This window comes from Bos javanicus, chromosome 11 (assembly GCF_032452875.1).
Source record: "Bos javanicus breed banteng chromosome 11, ARS-OSU_banteng_1.0, whole genome shotgun sequence".
Lineage (NCBI taxonomy): Eukaryota > Metazoa > Chordata > Mammalia > Artiodactyla > Bovidae > Bos > Bos javanicus.
This window is the reverse complement of record NC_083878.1, coordinates 81,374,575-81,385,825: the sequence shown is the minus strand read 5'-3', so window position 1 is coordinate 81,385,825 and position 11,251 is coordinate 81,374,575. Positions and strand designations below refer to the sequence as shown.

At 40.3% G+C, this 11,251-nt stretch overlaps 1 long non-coding RNA gene across 1 annotated transcript in view; it reads left to right on the top strand.

The window, feature by feature from the left end:
- The first annotated feature begins 5,861 nt into the window (after positions 1–5,861).
- The window catches only part of LOC133257411 (uncharacterized), a 60,455-nt gene continuing 55,065 nt past the window's right edge, over positions 5,862–11,251 (top strand). The window contains exon 1 of the long non-coding RNA XR_009739540.1: positions 5,862–6,007. This is a non-coding gene — a long non-coding RNA (uncharacterized LOC133257411). The remainder of the gene's footprint in view (positions 6,008–11,251) is intronic.

The following is an 11,251-nucleotide window of genomic DNA, read 5'->3' as shown; positions in this document are numbered from 1 at the left end:
ATTAATATTTTGGCTGCTACAGTTGGGTTAAAATTGAGAATAGGAAAAAAATTAGGGAAGACCAAGAAAGAAGAGTCAGGGAAATAGGGGGAGAATAAGAAGAGTATAGTGTCCCCAAAGTCGAGGGAATGATGGATTTCAATATGAGAGAATAGTCAATGTAATGGACTCCCCTGATGGCTCCATGGTAAAGAACCCGCCTGCCAACGCTGGAGACCCGAGTTCAAACTCTGAGTAGAGAAGATCCCTGGAGAAGGGAATGGCATCCACTGCGGTATTCTTGTCTGGGAAATCCCATGGACAGAGGAACTTGGCAGGCTACAGTCCATGGGGTCACAAAGAGTTGGACATAAATGTTTCTGAGAGTTTGAGTAAGTTAAGCGTAAAGTAGAGAGCATACGATGTGGTAACGTCAAGGTCATTGTCTTTGGAGCAGCAAACTAGTGACAGTGTAGAATTTGAAATTAGCATGTGTCTTCAGACCTTTCCAGGCATAGGGAAACAATGAACTATTTACAAAAAGAATGTCAACAATGTTGGGGTAAATATCACTCTCCAGATACCTGAAGAAGACAGACTATATCAATAATCAGGATCCCTTAAACTGCACTGACAAATATGGCAGCCACTAACCACATATAGCTATTTAAATTTAACTCAGGCTAATTAAAATGAAATATTATTAAAATTATCCATAAGAGTTTATGTACTCAGTCGCCACATGTGGCTGGTGGCTATCTAATTGGACAACACCTATATAAGATATTTCTATCCTCACAGAAAGTTCTAGTAGTCAGTACTTCTCTAGAGAACAGATGCTTCTTCATTGGCCTGAACTGCTAAAGAAAACACAGGGGCTTCAGTAGCTTAATTAAGGATTGAGAGAGGAGGGAATGTGACTGCATCTTATTCTTCTCTGCCTATCCACAGAGCTGAGAGATGCAGTGCCCACAAGTTCCTGGATGGTGTCCAAGGCTGGATGAGACGAAGAAAGAAATACTATAGTGAAACAGACCAGCAGTCATGAGATGCCATTTATCTACAAGGCAAATGAAAAGTACATCAAGAAACTCAACTTGACCAGTGAGGTGCATCAAAGGACTGAGACAGCTGCTGCCAGACCACACTCGCCTTGAGTTCCAAGAAGAGTCCTGAGAGGGAAGAGAGGACTAGTTCCTTTGGTCACACTGTATTGAAAAGTCACTCATCAGATGGCTCTCTCGATGTCTGTGCCTTTTCCTCTAGTGTCCTCCCTCTCTTTCCCTTCATATTGCTATCACAATCATGCTCTCTCGTGCATGAATCCTCCAGTGGTGTTTTACTTCCTTGCACTCACACAGCACTTGTACAAGTCAGGCAGGACTTAACATACTCAAGATTTCCATGGAGCTTTTTGCAGAGAAAAGAGTGCAGACTTTGACAGAAAGTCCTGGATTTGGATCCTGACTTTGCCTATCAACCAGCAGTGTGATTCATATAAGTACTATTCTCTGATCTTCAGTTTCCTTCTCTGTAAACTTGGAACACTAATACCTCTTCTGAAGAACTTTTGAGTTTTCCATGATAAAATGTGTGTGAATGTCTTCGGCACCATGCCTGACAGATGTGGAGGCTACATGATGAGAGTTCAATCCTTAAGATGCATTTCTTCCAACAGAGAGAGGCTGCTATTGGGCTAAGAACTCCGTATCACAAAATCTCTTCCAAGCTTTTCACTTGTCATGCTATATAACTACCACTTGAGTAAAACATGAATTAATTCAGAGACTCACAGGTATGAATGATGTAGAGATTGGTCTTGGCTCTAAAGCATAGTGTCCCTGCCACATAAGAACCAATATTGAATCAGTGAAATGAAAACCTAATCTCCATATCACTATAACAGAACAAGTAAAGATTCTTCTCCATCATCTTCACTCCTGTCTATTCTAACCTCAGCACAAGGAAGTTTGTCTTCATATCTTATCCAGTTTATTGGCAACCATGCCTTTCCTAATTATGTAACATAAATTTCAGTGCTAGCCTAAGCAAGGTACAATCAGGTAATAGAACTGCTTCAGAAATACACCAGTGATGCATGGAAAATCAACACATCAATTCCTTTTTCATTAATCAACTCCATTAGTTTCACCACAACTCCCATATGGAAGGAAAATTGAATGCTGGCAATCTATCACAACCTCAGATATGCAGATGATACCATTTTAATGACAGAAAGTGAGGAGGAACTGAAGATCCTCTTGATGAAAGTGAAAGAGGAGAGTGAAAAACCTGGCTTAAAATTCAACATTCAAAAAACTAAGATCTTGGCATCCAGTCTTATCACTTCATTGCAAATAGATGGGAAAAAAGTGTGGAAACAGTGACAGATTTTATTTTGGCAGTGCTCCAAAATCACTGCAGATGGTAACTGTGACCACGAAATTAAAAGACACTTGCTGCTTGGAACAAAAGCTATAATAAACCTAGACAGTGTATCAAAAGGCAGAGACATCACTTTGCCAACAAATGTCTATTTAGTCAAAGCTGTGGTTTTTCCAGTAGTCACAGATGAATGTGAGCGTTGGACCATAAAGAAGGCTGAGGGCCAAAGAACTGATGCTTTTGAACAGTGCTGTTGGAGAAGACTCTTAAGAGTCCCTTGGACAGTAATGAGATCAAACCAGTCAATTCTAAAGAAAATCAATCCTGAATATTCCTTGGAAGGACTGATGCTGAAGCTCCAATACTTTGGCCACCTGATGTGAAAAGCTGACTTATTGGAAAAGACCCTGTTGCTGGGGAAGATTGAGGGCAGAAGAAAAAGGGAGAGACAGAGGATGAGATGATTGGATGGCATCATCGACTCAATGGACATGAGTTTGATCAAACTCCAGGTGACACTGAAAGACAGAGAAGCCTGGAGTGCTGCAACCCATGGGGTCGCAAAGAGTCGGACATGCCTTAGCAACTGAACAACTATAGCAATGGTAGAGAAAGGAGGGGCCCAGCCCAGTAGGTTAGAATTAAGAGGTTTTAGCACTACAAACACATACTCAGAATCAAAGGAAATATCCATAAAGTGAAAAAGACAGTTCATTCACACTACGCAGACAGAGAGGCTCTAGGAGTGGGAAAGCATTAGCAGTGTTGAAACACAGACTATAAATACTATTCCTGGAAAGAAAACACTCAAAACTATCATGGAGATGGCAGGAAAGCTGTGGAAAAACCAGAGAGGCAGAGATGTTGCAGCTGCTTTGAGGACCAGGTGACAGTCTTTGTGACTGGAAATTGGGGAGGATGAGAGCAGAGGGTTAGGAAGAAGGTCAGAAGCTAGAGCTGCAGGAAGGAAGAGAGATGTTTTCACAACCACTGCTGACCCACTGAAAGGTGGTCCCATTGCTGTGGAACAGCAGGGTAGAGAATTTGCAGCACTTGCATACGATACACAAAATATCCAGGGTATTTTCTGAAACCACAGGGCCCTGATACATCTTCACTGTCCTATGTATATGCTGAATCCCTTTGCTGTTTTGATAAAGTAAAATATCACATTGCTAATTGGCTATAATCCAATACAAAAACAATAAAAGTTGAAAAAAAAAAAAAAGACCAATGATACCTAAAAGTGCCTGCAAAACTGTGGCCTCAGTTCTTCCACATGTTTCTACATGAGGAAGCCAGAGACTCATTAACATTGCTCTGTTCACATGTTGCCCCTTTACACACCACCTTAGGGTGTCCCAGACTATCATGTTAGTGCCTGCTGCTGCTGCTGCTGCTAAGTCGCTTCAGTCGTGTCCGACTCTGTGCGACCTCATAGACGGCAGCCCACCAGGCTCCCCCGTCCCTGGGATTCTCCAGGCAAGAACACCGGAGTGGGTTGCCATTTCCTTCTCCAATGCATGAAAGTGAAAAGTGAAAGTGAAGTCACTCAGTTGTGTCCGACCCTTAGCGACCCCATGGACTGCAGCCTACCAGGCTCCTCCGTCCATGGGATTTTCCAGGCAAGAGTACTGGAGTGGGGTGCCATTGCCTTCTCTGATGTTAGTGCCTAAGAAGATGCAGTTCTCATAAAGAAGAGATCTGTATAAGATACAAAATAATTCTTACCAAAGCAAGGTAAAATCTGTCTACATGAATACATAGCAAGTATTTTGTAACAGGCTTTAATATAAAACACTGAGAACTGGATGAAAGAATTCCTCATCCACAAGCTTATAAGATTAGAGCTTATTCACACTAATTCCCCACCATAAATTGGTTTCTGGAGTCTGATATTTTAAAATCAAATCAGGTCTCTGCAATCTATTTTATATTGATAGACCTAACAGCTAACTTGAATTGTTTTCTAACCTGGAAATGGAAATCTTAAGACTCAGGTATGCTCTGCACATTCTGCCTGGCAATTTCATCTGAATTAAGGTTTCCACACCTCCTTTCGACAAAGTTATTAAGAAGGACTTCCACACAGGGTAAGTTTCTCCTTTCCCTCACATTCTTAATATATAGTTTGCACACCTGGAAAGTTAATTCATGGGCACAAGGAACCCAGGGATCTACTTGAAAATTTTTTTGATTACCTTGGGTCAGTGGGTTATTTCCAATTTGCCTGAGGAATAAACCAGATGAAGAGAATAAGAGAGCTTCTGAAATAGCCAAGTGGCTACAACCATCTTAAACAGCTTTGTCCTTTTGACATGTCTTCCTCACTAAGCTTATCATTTCCAGCTTTTGATTTAAATCAAGACATGTGACTCTTCTTTTCACTTGTAGACTTAGAAACCATTGTTATTAGCTGGCCTAATTTCAATATAATTATGTCTCAGGAGATAAGGAGGCCCTAGAAGAGGGGGAGAGACAAGGAATGTCTAGTGGGTGGAGCAGTCGGAACACATACCCATTTGTCTCACTATCATATGGGCAAGGTTTGTGGTGTCCCAGAACAATTATACATAATGTCAAAGATCACTGATCACTGAAACAAACTGATCATTAAAAAATCTGAAATATTCTGAGGATGACTGTGATGCTGAGACACAAAATCAGAAAATGCTGTTGAAAAAAAATGATTCCAATAGATTTGCTCAATGAAGGTTTGCTACAAATCATCAATTTTTTTAAAAAGAAAAATGCAATATTTGCAAAGAGCAATAAAGTGAAGTTCAACAAAACGAGGTCTGCCTATACTAACTTTCTTTGCTCTATCATCCTTTCACTCAAAGACTGCTTTCCCAGAATTCTGACCTCATTGTTTTTGTTTTTTTTTTCTTTTGAACTTTTTATGTTGTGTAGCCAATTCACAATGTTGTGATAGTTTCAGTTGAACAGTGAAGGGACTCAGTCATATATATACATGTTTCCATTCTCCCCAAGGCCCTCTCCCAGCAAGACTGCCACATAATATTGAGCAGAGTTCCACATGCTATACACTAGATCCTTATTGGTTATCCATTTTAAATATAGCAGTGTGCACGTGTCCATCCCCAATTCCTTCCCTCCAACAATCATAATTTCATTTTCTAAGAAATGATATAAATCAACTTACAAAACAGAAAGATTCACAGGAATTTATTTTGTATGTTTATTCTGGGCATTGTGTCTTTAAGCTAGTGTATCACCCAAGTGTGACTTTAACTGCCCAGTAAAAGGCACTATGGGGCTGTTCTATACAGTCACCAAAATGCCATTAGTCTATTCACAGCCTACCTACATCAGTTGGTTTGGGCCTTATCTCAGTTCCAGATCCCAGGATTTTAGTCTCTGATGCCTCCTTGTGAGCATGGTATCTGAAGTGTTTTCTGTACCATGATCTGTGCCCAGCCTTGTTCTCTCTGCCGCCCTCCCCTGCTCTCTGCATTAGCTTTCCACAGGAAGTGCAGCACCAATTCAGCGGCATGCTGGGAGGAGGAGGAGTTCAACAGGAAGTCAGTGACACTTCCTAAAGGCACAGAACTGCAGTCCCCAGGGACGGACAGCAAATCTAACCATCCAATATGTCAGATCCTTTCCAGCCTTGGACCAGGTATGGAGAATCAAAGGCTTCCCAGGTAACAGACCAGTGACAATTTTAGAAGTTCAGGATGGTGGGGGTGTCAAGAGAGAGAGAGAGAGAGCCAGGATGTCCTAGAAATTTTGTCTAAAATAGGGCATGGAAAAATAAGAAGAGAATTCAGTTCTGGGATCATTCATGGCAGCATCAAACACCCTGGCAAGTTTCTGATGGGCACTAACTCTGGTCTCTCCACAATGACATCTACTTCTCTGACATAAATAGGACTTCTTAGCAAGCTGGTGTGCCCTGTAGATAAAATATTTCAGGGACAAGGAGCTTGAGAGTTGTTTCACTGGTGGATTCAAGGGGTTATTGCTCCCTGGTAACAATAAAGAATCACTGGGACCTTCTGCCATCAGACATGAAAACTCACTATATTTCAAAACCCTCTGGTTTGAGTGATAAGGGTTACTCAGATGCGAAGCTTTCATCTTCTCCCCAGTTTCACACAGCTGGCAGGTAACTATCTACACTGCATCTGTACAACATTCATTAACTCGTTCATCTGTCTTTTATATAAAAAATGCTGCTTGTCAGACAAAGTGTAGGAGAGGAACACAGAGTCACTGATTTGCTGTAGAGCGAGATAAAAAAAGATTTCATGTATTTTCTGGGTTGTTCACTTGGCAGCTTCAAATGCTTCATTGCATTTATTCACAACAGAAAGCACTGAATACAGCCAAGGAAAGGTGCCTGGCCTTTGATTACTGGTTTTGTGATGGTCTATGAGATTCCTTGATGTGGCATTTGCTTAAAATGCAGAAAATAGTGTTTATTTATTTTCTTCTTAATGTTCACTACAGTTTAAATGCAATGTTCTTTCTTTCTTTTCTTTCTGGTACAATAATTACCATGTCAGGCCAGTCAGTCCTTTTATGGACTGAGGGACAGGTCTGAGCACTGAGGCTAAACATATGTATTTTTTAAATGAGAGAAATACCCTCCAGAGTAAATATGTTAAGTCTCTGTAACTATTTTATTTGGAAAAGAATGAGAAAGTTCCTTGAGGTGAGACAGACATGCCATCTAGGGAATGCTCCTGGAGTTTACCCTGTTAAGTACCAGAACTTTCCTTTCTAAAAATATTTTAAAGGAGAAAATTTAGATTTACATATTCTGAGTTAAATATTTCTGTAATTTATTATGCTTCATTTTCCATAGTGTATTCTCTTGAAATCTAGTTCCGTGACTTGTATTATGAGAGTGAGGAAAGGTTTTTAAGGTCAAACAAATTTGGGCAATGCAAAAATAAAAAGAGCTTATTTATTATCGTATTTATGATTTCATATGCTAATAGGCAGTATGACTCACCTAAAAGGTTACATAAAATGCAGTAGTTCAAAACCTTATCTGGCCAGTAAACCCTCTTCTGTTCAGAAATTCAATTTTGAATTACTTGTATGTCATGAAATATGCTTATAGAATCTCTTCGTTATAACCTTTCTTGCCTTTTAAAATAAACTCTGCTGAATATTTCTCTTGGTAGCCAGTGTATGTTTGGTTATCAATATTATTTTGAGTTGTAACATGATGGATGACCTTAGATGTTGTGAAAGAATATGGAATCATTTCTTCCTACAGTAAATGCCAAGTAGTGACATGTGTGGGTGGTGGTGGGGGTAGTTCTTTTGTATGTTTATAAAAATAAAACCCCATGGGTAGCTGTGAGTCATTCACAGGGATCTGGTGTGACATTTCTGCCCCTCTGGGCAGTTGTCTGTGCGTGCCTGCAGCAATTCCTTCACCACCTGTCATTTTTTGTCCCTCAGTCACTGCACATTAGGAAGCCAAATAAAGGGTAATGTGGGGAAACAGCACAGGGCAGGGGAAGAAGACAAGTAGGGCCTTTTGTAGTCAATTAGAATCATGCAGACCTGACTTCAAACTCTTACCTGCTGTGAATCTTAGAGAAAAAATCTGTGCCCCCTCTGAGGTTCTGTTTTCTCATCTTCACAATGAAAGCAGGGGCATCCATAGAAGGGAGAGAGCATACTTCCTTTATCCTCCTATCTGCCCACACAACCCCAGGTTCCTCCACCTATAATGAAAGGAGAGCATCCCATCAAATGGCAAAAAGGCTGGAGTATTAATTCTGCCCCAATTATTAGTTGAGAGGGCTTCCCTGGTGGCTCAGAGGGAAAAGCGTTTGCCCGCAATGTGGGAGACCTGGGTTCGATCCCTGGGTCAGGAAGATCCGCTCGAGAAGGAAATGGCAACCATTCCGGTATTCTTGCCTAGAGAATCCCATGGATGGAGGAGCCTGGTAGGCTACAGTCCACGGGGTTGCAAAGAATCGTACACGACTAAGCGACTTCACTTTTATTAGTCAAGAGAGCCAACGTGCATTAAGTAGTGGCACATACAGACTTGAGGGCCCCCTTGCAGCATGATCAGCTCCTTCTCTCTCCATTTTCCTTATTCTGTGAGGAAGGAAGAGAATGGTAACACTTGGACTCAAGCCCTGGTGGAAGGTGGAAAACAGTGCCCTGTCTCAGAAAGACTGTGTGAGTACCGACACAGCTTAATAAGGAGGCAGGATTATTATTATATTTTTTATTCATTTTATTTTCTGCTGTTTTCACAGAGCTCAATCTGGAATCTCAAGAGAAGAGCTGTAGGGCTGCATTTGCCCTAAATTTTGGTCTCATTTCCATCAAATGTCACAAATACATCTGAACACATTTATCTTACTCTCCTTCAGTATAAAAGAGAGAGTTAAATGCAGAGATTCTGAAGTTGCTGATATTTTTCCACATAGGGACAAAGCTGCTTCTTATTATAACTACTTCTAGAGTACAAATGAATGAATTCAGAATAAGTTTCTGATGATCTTTCCTATAAACGAAGTGCATGTGCTTCTGTGTAGACTTCACAGATCACAGCTATGCTCCAGATTAAACACCTGGATAAAAAAAATGTATTGTTATATTTTAAACTTGCCATCTGGTATCTGAGAAATATCTAGCTAAATTTTAACAAGCATATTAGCATTAAAAATAAAAATAATTTCTTCATAAACATGTCACTTGCAATAGTCTGATACAAATGATAGCCTTATAAAGGGTTGCCTACCTAGGAGATCACACCAATGAAAACAGCTAGAACCCCAAACTACAATAGGGCTTGTTCCTAAGTAGATTTAGTTGATTCCTATATTAGCTATACATAAGATACTATTTTCTCCCTCTTTAATCTACCTTGTTGAGGGATTACATGGCAATTATTAGATCAGGAATACTATCACCCTCTGGGCCACTGGTAAAAATAAATATCCACTAGGCTTTGTGTGGGTTAGTCTGATCTGTGAATTGGTGAATAAAAGCAAATGTTAAGAGAAATGTTCTGTTCTCCCTGCCCCATTACCTTAATGAGGACTGGGTTTGAATTTTTAAAAATAGAAATCACAGAAAAGACATCGAGATGTGATTTTTTTAAAAAACAGTAGATTTCTGTTACCAATAGAGTAGGAATGATGAAACCTTCTTTCCCCCTTCAGATCTATTGCTGCCCTTGGCAAGTCTGACCTTTTTGTCAGGAATTTGAAAACTTCTTACAGAATACCTTAGGAGAAAAAGCTCATTATAGTGTCCAGAAAAGTGAAAAAATCTACATTTAATACTCCAGAAAAGCAAACTTTTCTACAGCAGTAGAATGGTATGGCATTTCTGATTCATGTCAATTATGTATTTGGAAAGTTCAATTTGAATATTTTTCCTAAGGGACATTCTTTTATGACCTTAAACAATAATAGCACTGAGTTATTTGAGATGAAAACCATGTGTTAGTCATAAAGGGAAAGTAATACTCTTCTGCATTTGAACTTTGCTGTTCCATTTATAAAGCCCTCTCCTGAGATCTTTCATCTGACCCTCATTATAGTTCTGTGTGGACGAGGTAGTTAAGTTCTGAGAGGTTCAGAGACTTTCCCAGTGTCATGCTGCTACTGGGCAGCATGTACATGACTGGGAATGTGTCTCAACTTATGATTCTCAGTTCCTTTTTACCTCTGCACACATCCATATACTTGGCAGGTACTAGGCCAGGAGGTCTCAGGAATATAGAAAGCAGGCTGATATCCGCTTCTTGGAGTTTAATTTCAATAAGAGGAAGCAGGACCAAAACTACTTAAACATGGTAATATCAGAAAATATCTGACTTTTTGTAACCTCACGGACTATAGCTTGCCAGGCTTCTCTGTCCATGGGATTTTCCAGGCAGGAATACTGGAGTGTATAGCTATTCTCTTCTCTAGGAATATCAGATCATTACAAGCAAAGAAGAAAAAATTAACCTGGGGTTGTGGGGGCAGGTACTTGGCTAATGTATCTAGGGTGGTCATGGAAAGTATATCAGCTACGAATCATACGTATCGAAAACCCAGTTTGTGTAAAGTCTAGGAACATTATCTCACATAATGAAACCCGGAGGTAAGCTATTTTGGGGTTGGTTGACTCAACAATAAAACTGAATGTTTCTGAAAGTCTCTGTCTTTCCTCTCCAGATGTATGATGGCTATTCTAGAGTTATCTGTGTCCCATTGTCTCTGAATAGCCCAGTAAAAGCTTGTTTACCAAACCTTTTCCATCTCCTTGTGAATTGCCTTACTCCCCTTTAAAGTCCCAACATCCCACAGTATCCTCTTCTGTCTTTAGATGAAGATGGTATTTAAAGTGGGGATTTAGGCCATTTTGGCAAGTTACTCAGTTTTCCTAGTTTCTCCCAAATATGCATGTTATTATCCTTTTGTTTGATTTTCTCCTGTAATTCTCACTATCTCATGGCCATCTAATTCCCAGACCAGCCAGAAGAACTTGGAAGGGTAGAAAATCTCTTCCTCCCCAATGCTGTCCTCAATTGGTTGTCCTATCCCAGTGAATCTTCCAAGCCTCATCTTCCACTTTAAATGTTGGGAGGACCCAAGAATATTTCTCTACCCACAGTTTTTTTTCTTTTTTCTTTACACCCTTTCCTAAGTAATCTCATTCAACACCAAACCCTAAATTCCTTCAGCCCAAACCTCTTCTTGAGTTTCACGTTCTGATACCCTACTGTGCACTCAACATCCACACTTTGATGTATAATAACCATCTCTGGCCTATATGGCTGCAAGGGTGTCAGTGTTTCCACTGTTCCTCAAATCTCCTTCTGTCCCATCCAGCCTCACTGCCACTCCCATTTTAGCATTTTCCATCTTGCCCATCCAGGTGCTCAAGC